This window comes from Balaenoptera ricei, chromosome 7, assembly GCF_028023285.1.
Source record: "Balaenoptera ricei isolate mBalRic1 chromosome 7, mBalRic1.hap2, whole genome shotgun sequence".
NCBI classification, from domain to species: Eukaryota; Metazoa; Chordata; class Mammalia; order Artiodactyla; family Balaenopteridae; genus Balaenoptera; species Balaenoptera ricei.
The window spans coordinates 18,715,658-18,727,804 of NC_082645.1; positions in this window are offsets into that span (position 1 = coordinate 18,715,658).

A 12,147-nucleotide genomic window follows, 5' to 3' on the forward strand; every position below is an offset into this window, starting at 1 on the left:
CAGAAACTAGAGGCTCATTTTTATTTTTTTTTATAAATTTATTTCTTTTCTTTTATTTATTTTTGGCTGAGTTGTGCCTTTGTTACTGCACGCGGGCTTTCTCTAGTTGCAGCGAGCGGGGGCTACTTTTTGTTGTGGTGCGCGGGCTTCACATTGCGGTGGCTTCTCTTGTTGTGGAGCACGGGCTCTACGTGTGCAAGCTTCATTAGTTGTGGCTCGTGGGCTCTAAGGCGCATCCTCAGTAGTTGTGGCGCACGGGCTTAGTTGCTCCGCGGCATGTGGGATCTTCTCCGACCAGGGCTTGAACCCATGTCTCCTGCATTGGCAGGTGGATTCTTAACCACTGCGCCACCAGGGAAGCCCTAGAGGCTCATTTTTAATAAGGGTATTTGACCAGGTCTTTGTGCCCCAGGAGTATTCTCCCAAGCTTGAATAGAGACCTGAGATTCAATACAGAGGAGACAAGGTCCTGTTGCCCATGACTGGTTCCTAAACACCAGATATCCAACAAGCAGAATAGAACAGGCTTTGCTGAGTTGAGAGAAGTAGCCCATATTGGAAACCTAAAGTCCTTCTACTGAAGAACAGGCAAGGCCTTAGTCTTAGAATAGTTGCCAATACTTGAAACCTAGAGGCATGAGATCCAACAAGCAGAGGTTACCAGTCTTTGTGTATTCTGGTTTGTCCCTCCACTGTGAACCTAGACTTTGGTGTCAATAAGACAGGAGGTCAGCCCTGGGCACCCAGTGAGTATTTGTCTATGCTTTGAACCTAGAGACTTTAGATCCAACAAGTATAGATAATTATACTTGAAATCTTGACCGACATCTTGTTTTGTGGTGGCTCCACCAATCTATAGTGAGGCTATTAGCTGGGAATGCCTGGGGCACTCACCTGGGCCCATACTATTTGTGGCAGCCCCACAGACATTTCCCCGATGATACAGTTGGACCGGCCCTTGTGGTTTTTATTACGATCGCAAGATGCACCTCAGCAACAAGCATCAGGAAACTTTGAAAAAGCTAGTTTTATTACTCGTAGGTCCTGGAGGGTACACTGCATGCCTGGGGCCATATAGCAAGGTTACAGATAGAGAGAAAGTACATACACATGAGGGGTTCTGCCCAGGGTTTCATGGGTTCACTATCGGTGAATTTAAAACATAAGAGCAAGTATTAAAGTGCAGGAAGGGAAAATCAGGGTTGGTCAGTTATCTAGGTCACCATGGGCTTTCTACAATGAGAACTTCATGGGTGGGCTGGCTCTTTATCGAGTTCGGTAGCTGGCAATATGTTTATTCAAGATGGACGTCATTGAAATGGATGACTGCAATCAAAAGCTTAATATCAGGCACTTACATTACATTCAAAAAAGCTGATTGTCAGGCACTTACACTACACATCTGGGATCTAACAAGCAGTGGAAACAAGCTTTAAAGCTCTGGAAATAAGTGTACATAGTGGGAACCCAGAGATGTTTATCCAAAAAGCGGTGGCCTTGCTGACCTGGGAGTAGTTTCCCATACTCAGAACCAAAACCTGGGATCCAACAAGCAGAAGACATAAGGAGAAGTGGTCGTAATTGGAACACAGAGAACTGTTATTCAACAATCAGTGCCTTGGGTTCCCTGAAGGGAGTGGCCTCCCTGGAACTCACAGTCACAGGAAATGAGGTCTTAGTGCCTGGGGGATTAGTATCATACTTGAATCCTAACAATTTGGGATCTGAAAAACTGTGAAGATATGGCTTTGGAACCCCTGAAATAGGCATACATACCTAGAACCTAGAGATGTACCGATATAAGCCAACAGAGAAGGAATAAGGCCCACTTGGAACCTAGAGATCTTGGATGTAAAAGTAGAGAGACGAGGCCTTGTTGCTTTGGGAGTTTCATGTTTCACTTATTCATGTTCTGGAGACCTTTGAATAGCGAAGCAGTAAGGAAAAGACCAGGGTAACTGGAAGTAAATGCCCATTCTCACAGTATATATATTTGTTTTCTACCCAACACGGGATTTAATATCTTGGTGTCCTGGGTGAGGTTGCCCATCACCAGAACCTAGACCCTCTGGATCTAACGCAAAGAGGAAACAAGGCTTTCTTGCCTAAGGAACACTGGTCCAGAAGTGGATCCTAGACCCCAGCGATTTCAAGAAGAGCAGAAGTGGTATTGGAGCCCTAGCTGTTTGCTATAGATTGAATATTTGCATCCCCCACCCCAAATTCATGTGTTGAAATGAATTCAGATCTCTAGGTTTTGAGAAAATGCAGTTACTCCCGGATCATAAAGGCCTTGTTTCCTCTGGGTGTTTAATCTCAGGTTATAGGTTCTGAGTATGAGCAAGTATCCCCATTGCCCAATGTGATGTTATTAGCATATAACTAATATGCCTTTGGGAGGTGCTTGGGTTATGGGGTTGGAGCCCTCATGAATGAGATTAGTACTTTAATAAAAGAGACCCCACAGAGCTCCCTAACCCCTCCCACCATATAAGGATACAGCAGAAAGAGAGCCAGTTGACTAAGAGGAGGTGGACCGTCACCTGACACCCAATCTGCCAGCACCCTGGTCTTGGACTTCTAGCCTCCAGACTGTGAGAAATGAAAATCTGATAACTATAAGCCATCCAGTTTATACTAGCAGAGGATGTTTGCTACAGTAGGCTGAACGGAGTAAGACACGTTATTGCTCATATTCAGAACCTAGGGAACTTTGGTCCAAGAAGCAAAGGGAACAAAGCCATGGTGCTGTGGCAGTAATTGCTCTTCCTCAGAACCTAGAAACATTGGATCCAACAAAAGAGGAGACAAGGCTGTGTTGTCCAGAGAAGAGTTGCCAATAGTTGGATCTTGGACATTAGAGAAATAACAAGCAAAGAAGACAAGATTTGGTGTCTTGGGAACACTTGCTCATACTCAGAACCTATAACCTATAACCTATAACTTGGGATTCAACAAACAGAAGAAACAAGCCCATTATGTCTTGGGAGTAATTGCCCATACTCAAAACCCAGAGGATTGAAATAGCACAAGCAGAGGAAAAATTGTTTTCTTGTCCATTACAGAGAGTAGTATTCATACTCTGAACCTAGAGATCTTGATTCCAAGAAGCAGAGGAGTCAAGGCCTTCTTGCTCTGTAGTAGCTGCTCGTTCTTAGGACCTGGAGACCTGGAACCCAAAAGGGAGAAGAGACAAAGTTGTAGTGCTTTGGGAGTAGTTTCTCCTGCTTGGAACCTAGAAAACTAGGAGCCAATAAGCCTTTATCTCTTGGAGTAATTGCTCATACATGCAACCTAGAAACTGAGATGAAAAACAACTAAGAAAGGGTCTATGCAACCTGGAGAGGTGGAATTTAGACAACCCCCTGCACACGCACACAAGAAGCCACATTTTTTGTAGGGATTTGAGACTTGTAGACTAGAAAAATTCTGCCTGGTGCAGAAAAAACAAACAAACAAACTGTTTTAGCATTTAATGAAAAAAAAGTTTAAAATCTCATCTAAGAATTTTAAAATATAGAACTACATAGTTTTGAGGTTTGAAATTGACACTGTCTTCATGGCCTGGAAAACTGAAAGTCAAGCACTTGTCCCATATTAACAGCACCTTTGGGAGCCTGGCGGAGCCAAATCTAAGTCCTCTGTGGAGGAACACATACTATGAATTCATTGCCCTCGCTAGTCCCACAGGTCAAATCAGCCAAACACAAACTGCAAAATTTGTATAATTATAAATTATAAAATACACAAGGAAACAAACTGCTATGCATAATTGTCAAAAGATAAACAAACTGCTGATTCTGACCATGAAGGACCACAGATATGAAATTTATCAGATAAAAATACAAAGGAAATCTGTTTAATATAGTTAGAGAAATGAAAGTGAAATTAAAATTCTGAGGGGAGTTCCCTGGTTGCCTAGTGGTTAGGATTCTGGGCTTTCACTGCCGTGGCCCAGGTTCAATCCCTGGTAGGGGAACTTAGATCCTTCAAGCCGTGTGGCATGGCCATAAATAAATAAACAAATGAATAAAATCCTGAGAAGACAAGACAGTTTAAAAATAAAAACCCTGGAAGATATGAAAAGGAATGGAACTTCTGAAAATAAAAGTAAAATCATTGAAATTTGAAGCTCAAATAATGGTTTAAATGAGCAAACTATGACCTGTGGGTTGGCTGCCTATTTCTATGAATAAAGTGCACTAGCACACAGCCACACATATTTTTCAATATATTGTCTCTGCTACTTTTGCACTAAAACTGCAGAATTGAGCAATTGCAACTGCATCTGTATGTCTAAAAGCCTAAAATAATCACTGTCTGGCCCTGTAAGAAAAAGCTTGTCGATCTCAGATTTAAACAGATTGTACATAGCTGAAATAAACTAAAAGTTCAAACTGAAGTTATATCTGATGAAAGCACCTAGTATATGGGATGGAGGCAAGGAGATCTAGGATTCAAAAGGTTAGAAAACTTTGAAGAAAAATGAGATTGTTTAACATAGGGGCCAGCAAACTTTTTCTGTCAAAGGCTAGGTAATAAATATTTTAGGGCCATATGGTCTCTGTCACAAGTTCTCTCCCCTGTTGTTGTAGTGCATAAATATCCACAAAACATACATAAATGAATAAATAACACTGTGTTCCAACAAAACTTTATTTACAAAAATAGAAAGGAGACTGATTATGGTCAATGGGCCATAGTTTGCTGACTCCTGATCCAATACACATACAAGTGGAGTTTTTAAAAAGGAGAAAACTTGGGCTTCCCTGGTGGCGCAGTGGTTGAGAGTCTGCCTGCCAGTGCAGGGGACACGGGTTCGAGCCCTGGTCTGGGAGGATCCCACATGCCTCGGAGCAACTGGGCCCGTGAGCCACAACTACTGAGCCTGCGCATCTGGAGCCTGTGCTCCGCAACAAGAGAGGGCGCGATAGTGAAAGGCCCGCGCACCGCAATGAAGAGTGGCTCCCGCTTGCCACAACTAGAGAAAGCCCTCGCACAGAAACTAAGACCCGACACAGCCAAAAATAAAATAAATAAAATTAAAAAAAAAAAAAAAAGGAGAAAACTTAAATTAAATGAGGGGCATTATTTGAAGAGATATTTGAAAATTTGCTGGAATTGATTAAAATACCATGAATCATCAGATTCAAAAAGTAAAGCAGGGCTCCCCTGGTGGTGCAGTGGTTGAGAATCCGCCTGCCAATGCAGGGGTTCCAGGTTTGGCCCTGGTTGTGGAAGATCCCACATGCCGTGGAGCAGGTAGGCCCGTGTGCCACAACTGCCGAGCCTGCGTTCTGGAGCCCGCGAACCACAACTACTGAGCCCGTGAGCCACAACTGCTGAGGGCCGCGTGCCTGGAGCCCGTGCTCCGCAACAGGAGAGGCCGCCGCAGTGAGAGGCCTGCACACTGCAGCAGAGAGTGGCCCCCGCTCGCCGCAACTACGGAAAACCTGCACACAGTAACGAAGACCTAGTGCAGCCAAAAATAAATAAATAAATAAATAAATTTATTTTAAAAAAAAAAAAAGTAAAGCAAATCTCAAGAGGAATAAACATAAAGAAACGTACATTGTTGTTAACTGCAAAATATCTAGGACAAAATAAGATTTAAAGCATAGCAAAAAAGAAATTACATATTATCTCAATTATGATACTATCTACTATCTCAATGAGATAGTAGAACATTCAACAACATGGATTAATTGCACAGATATTAGGTTGAGTGAAGAAACCAAATACAAGGGAGAATCCACTGTATACTTTCACTTATATGAAGTTCAAGAAAGCAAAACTAAATGATAGTATGATAGAATGGGAAGGAACTTTCTGAGGTCCAAGAAACCCTCTATATCTTGATCTGAGCAGGCCAACAGATAGGTAGATAGATAGATAGATAGACAGACAGAACAAGATGTACATTTAAGAAAGATTCCTGTTAGTAAATATAGAAAAACTGATTGAATTATAAAATATCACCACTTCACCATATTAAATTAATTTATTTATTCAGGCAAAAATTATCAGTGTTTGATACTATTAGTTGAAGGGATGATGGGAGAGCTTAGAGCAGAGGGGTCAGGTTCTCATCACCTGAACCCACTGACCTTATCAGGCATTGGGTGCCTCCAGATCTGATGCAACAGAAATAAAATCACTAGCACTATATATGTCATAGTTTTAATATTAAAAAGTAGAACTGGAATCTAATCAAACATGTAGAAGTAACATCCAGTTTACAGAAAATATGGAGGATAGAGGAACAAATAAAATTTTATCACAAAGAAACTAGCGAACTTCATTAGTTATCTATTGCCGCATAACAAATTACCACAAACTTAGAGGCTTAAAAAATATTTATTATCTCAGAGTTTCTGTGGGTAAAGACTCAATGTGGCTTAGCTGGGTCCTCTGCTTAGGGTCTCACAAGGCTGAAATCAAGATGTTGACTGAGGCTCTTTTTAACATTAAAAAACTCATCTACTTGGAATTTATTTGGCTATACGTTATGATAAATGGATCCAATTTAATGTTTTCTATATGGTCACCCAGTTGTCCTCAATCTATCTATTAACATTTTCCACCAGACAACAGTTTAGGCAGTTCTGATCAAGTTTACAGCTTGCCAGTTCTGTGTGTAAAATGAGTAAATAGTTTTTCTGAGTGAGACTTGAGTTCCTCCTGCTTTTAAAATTAGATATCTAGTTTATCTATTCAAATACCTTTTTTGAGCCTACTTCCCTGACTTTAGTTGATTTCTGGTACGGAAGAGGCTATTACTGCAAACACACAAGAGAAAAAAAAGAAAGAAAGAAGGAAAGAAGGAAAAAGAAAGAAAGAAAGAAAGAAGAAAGAAATGAAGGAAGGAAGAAAGAAAGGAAGAAAGGAAGGAAGGAAGGAAAGAAGGAAGGAAGGGAGAAAAGAAAAAGACATACAGGTAGATATATAGATAGAAATAGATGATGATAGATAGATAGATAAAGAAACTGTCCTGAGAGAGGCCTGCTTGCAAAGTTTTCCCTTGGCTGACCTCTGGGAACTTGGATTTAGTTAGGCCTCACACAACTCCATTATTATCTTTTTCCCTGATAAGAGTGGTTCACCATGCCTAAACTGTACAAACAATATGGTTCAGGCTGAATACCAGCTTTTCTGTAGGGAGTCTTGAATTTTGGTGTGTGGCTGACCACAGAGAAAACCTCTGGACTCCTAGGCTCAGGCAAGTTTTCCTGGCAGATAGTATTTCATACATATTGTCACAGCTTATTGTTGAAGGAATTAAGCAGTGCAGTGGCTGTGGAAAAGTTTGGTGGTTCCTCAAAATCTAAACATAGAATTTACCATATGACTTAGCAATTCCACTCTTAGGTATATATCCCAAATAATTTAAGTCAGAGCCTCCAATAGATACTTTCACACCAATGGTCATTGCAACAACATTCGCAACAGACAAAAGGTGGAAACAACCTAAGTGTCCATCAAAAGATGACTAGATTAAAAAAATGTTGGAGAGAGACCTTCAAGATGGCGGAGGAGTAAGACGTGGGGATCACCTTCCTCCCCACAAATACAACAGAAATACATCTACATGTGGAACAACTCCTACAGAACACCTACTGGACGCTGGCAGAAGACCTCAGACTTCCCAAAAGGCAAGAAAATCCCCATGCACCTGGGTAGGGCAAAAGAAAAAAGGAAAAATAGAGACAAAAGAATAGGGACAGGACCTGCACCAGTGGGAGGGAGCCGTGAAGGAGGAAAGGTTTCCATGCACTAGGAAGCCCCTTCGCGGGTGGAGACTGCAGGTGGCGGAGCGGGGAAGCTTCGGAGCCACTGAGGAGAGCACAGCCACAGGGGTGCGGAAGGCAAAGCGGAGAGATTCCCGCACAGAGGATCGGTGCCAACCAGCACTCACCAGCCCGAGAGGCTTGTCTGCTCACCCGCCAGGACGGGCGGGGGCTGGGAGCTGAGGCTCGGGCTTCGGTCAGATCCCAGGGAGAGGACTGGGGTTGGCGGCGTGAACACAGCCTGAAGGGGCTAGTGCGCCACAGCTAGCTGGGAGGGAGTCCGGGAAAAAGTCTATAACTGCCTAAGAGGCAAGAGACCATTGTTTTGGGGTGTGAAAGGAAAGGGGATCCCTTCCCCATGTGCCCACAGAATGTAGAGCACCGCCTAAGCGAGCTCTAGAGACGGGTGCGAGCCATGGCTATTAGCTCAGACACGAGACGGGCATGAACTGCTAACGCTGCTGCCACTGCCACCAAGAATCCTGTGTGCAAGCACAGGTCACTATCCAAACCCGCCCTAGAAGCCTGTGCAGCACGCCACTGCCAGGGTCCTGTGATCCAGGGACAAGTTCCCCGGGAGAACACACGGCACACCTCAGGCTGTTGCAATGTCACATGGCCTCTGCCACTCCAGGCTCAACCCACATTCCAATTATGATTACTGTACCCCTCCCTCTCCCTGGTCTGAGTGAGCAAGAGAGCCCTAATCAGCTGCTAATTTAACCCCCTCCTGTCTTGGGGGGGAACAGACTCCTGAGGGTGGCCTACATGCAGAGGCAGGGCCAAATCCAAAACTGAAACCCAGGAGTTGTGTGAACAGAGGAGAAAGGGAAATTTCTCTGTGCAGACTCAGGAGCAGCAGATAATATCCCCACAATGAACTTCATAAACCCTGCATCTGAAGAATACCTGAATAGACAATGAATCATCCCAAAATTGAGGCAGTGGACTTTAGGAGCAACTGTAGACTTGGGGTTTGCTTTCTGCACCTGATTGGTTTCTGGTTTTATGTTTATCTTAGTTTAGTTTTTAGTGTTTATTATCATTGGTAGATTTCTTTATTGGTTTGGTTGCTCTCCTCTTTTTTTTTATGTTTAATTTTAATTTTTTAATTTTTTTTTTTAGTTTTTTTCCTTTTTCTCTTTTTGTGTGTATGTGTATGCTTCTTTGTGTGATTTTGTCTGTTTAGGTTTGCTTTTACCATTTATCCTAGGGTTCTCTCTGTTTTATTTTTCTTCTTCCTTTTCTTCTGAGCTGTGTGGTTGGCAGGGTCTTGGTGCTCCGGCCAAGTGTTGAGCCTGAGCCTCTGAGGTGGGAGTGCCAAGTCCAGGACATTGGACCACCAGAAACCTCCTGGCCCCACGTAATATCAGTCAGCGAGAGCTCTTCCAGAGATCTTCGCCTCAACGTTAAGACCCAGCTTCACCCAATGGTCAGCAAGCTCCAGTGCTGGATGCCCCATGGCAAACAACTAGCAAGACAGGAACACAACCCCACCCATTAGCAGAGAGGCTGCCTGAAACCATACTGAGTTGACAGACACCCCAAAACACACCACCGAGTGAGGCCCTGCCCACAAGAAAGACAAGATCCAGCCCCACCCACCAGAACACGGGCACCAGTCCCCTCCACCAGGAAGCCTACACAAGACACTGAATCAGTCTCACCCACTGGAGGCAGACAACAAAAATAACAGGAACTACGAACATGCAGCCTGCAAAAAGGAGACCCCAAACACAGTAAGTTAAACAAAATGAGAAGACAGAGAAATATGCAACAGATGAAGGAGCAAGGTAAAAACCACCAGACCAAACAAATGAAGAGGAAATAGGCTGTCTACCTGAAAAAGAATTCAGAGTAATGATAGTAAAGATGATCCAAAACCTTGGAAATAGAGTGGGGATAATAGAAGAAGCCTTTAACAAGGACCTAGAAGAACTAAAGAGCAAACAAACAGTGATGAACAACACAATAAATGAAATTAAAAATACTCTAGAAGGAATCAATAGCAGAATAACTGAGGCAGAAGAATGGATAAGTGACCTGGAAGATAAAATAGTGGAAACAACTGCTGCAGAGCAGAATAAAGAAAAAAGAATGAAAAGAATTGAGGACAGTCTCAGAGACCTCTGGGACAACATTAAACACACCAACATTCAAATTATAGGGGTCCCAGAAGAAGAAGAGAAAAAGAAAGGGTCTGAGAAATATTTGAAGAGATTATGGTTGAAAACTTCTCTAACATGGGAAAGGAAATAGTCAATCAAGTCCAGGAAGCACAGAGAGTCCCATACAGGATAAATCCAAGGAGAAACATGCCAAGGTACATATTAATCAAACTATCAAAAATTAAATACAAAGAAAAAATATTAAAAGCAGCAAGGGGAAAGCAACAAATAACATAGAAGGGAAACCCCATAAGGTTAACAGCTGATCTTTCAGCAGAAACTCTGCAAGCCAGAAGGAAGTGGCAGGACATATTTAAAGTGATGAAAGGGAAAAACCTACAACAAAGATTACTCTACCCAGCAAGGATCTCATTCAGATTTGACGGAGAAATTAAAACCTTTACAGACAAACAAAAGTTAAGAGAATTCAGCACCACCAAACCAGCTTTACAACAAATGCTAAAGGAACTTCTTTAGGCAGGAAACACAAGAGAAGGAAAAGACCTACAATAACAAACCCAAAACAATTAAGAAAATGGTAATAGGAACATACATATGGATAACCACCTTAAATGTAGATGGATTAAATGCTCCAACCAAAAGACACAGACTGGCTGACCAGATAAAAAAACAAGACCCCTATATATGCTGTCTACAAGATACCCAACTCAGACCTAGGGACACATACAGACTGAAAGTGAGGGGATGGAAAAAGATATTCCATGCAAATGGAAATCAAAAGAAAGCTGGAGTGGCAATACTCATATCAGACAAAATAGACTTTAAAATAAAGACTATTACAAGACACAAAGAAGGAAACTACATAATGATCAAGGGATCAATCCAAGACGAAGCTATAACAATTGTAAATATTTATGAACCCAACCTAGGAGCACCTCAATACATACGGCAAATGCTAACAGCCATAAAAGGGGAAATCAACAGTAACACAATAATGGTAGGGGACTTTAAACCCCACTTTCACCAACAGACAGATCATCCAAAATGAAAATAAATAAGGAAACACAAGCTTTAAAACACACATTAGACCAGATAGACTTAATTGATATCTATAGGACATTCCATCCAAAACCAACAGAATACACTTTCTTCTCAAGTGCTCATGGAACATTCTCCAGGATAGATCATATCTTGGGTCACAAATCAAGCCTTGGTAAATTTAAGAATATTGAAATCGTATCAAGTATCTTTTCCAACCACAATGCTATGGGACTAGATATCAATTACCGGAAAAAAATTGTAAAAAATACAAACACATGGACACTAAACAGTATGCTACCAAATAACCAAGAGATCACTGAAGAAATCAAAGAGGAAATTAAAAAATACCTGGAAACAAATGACAATGAAAACACGGCGACCCAAAACCTATGGGATGCAGCAAAAGCTGTTCTAAGAGGGAGGTTTACAGCAATACAATCCTCCCTCAAGAAACAAGAAAAATCTCAAATAAACAAGCTAACCTTACACTTAAAGCAATTAGAGAAAGAAGAACAAAAAAAAACCCCAAAGTTAGTAGAAGGAAAGAAATCATAAAGATCAGATCAGAATAAATGAAAAAAGAAATGAAGGAAACAATAGCAAGGATCAATAAAACTAAAAGCTGGTTCTTTGAGAAGATAAACAAAACTGATAAACCATTAGCCAGACTCATCAAGAAAAAAAGGGAGAAGACTCAAATCAATAGAATGAGAAATGAAAAAGGAGAAGTAACAACTGACACTGCAGAAATACAAAGGATCATGAGAGATTACTACAAGCAACTATATGCCAATAAAATGGACAACCTGGAAGAAATGGACAAATTCTTAGAAAAGCACAACCTTCTGAGACTGAACCAGGAAGAAATAGAAAATATGAACAGAAAATATGACAAGGACTAAAATTGAAACTGTGATTAAAAATCTTCCAACAAACAAAAGCCCAGGACCAGATGGCTTCACAGGTGAATTCTGTCAAACATTCAGAGAAGATCTAACACCTATCCTTCTCAAACTCTTCCAAAGTATAGCAGAGAGAGGAACACTCCCAAACTCATTCTACGAGGCCACCATCACCCTGATACCAAAACCAAAGATGTCACAAAAAAAGAAAACTACAGGCCAATATCACTGATGAACATAGATGCAAAAATCCTCAACAAAATACTAGCCAACAGAATCCAACAGCAT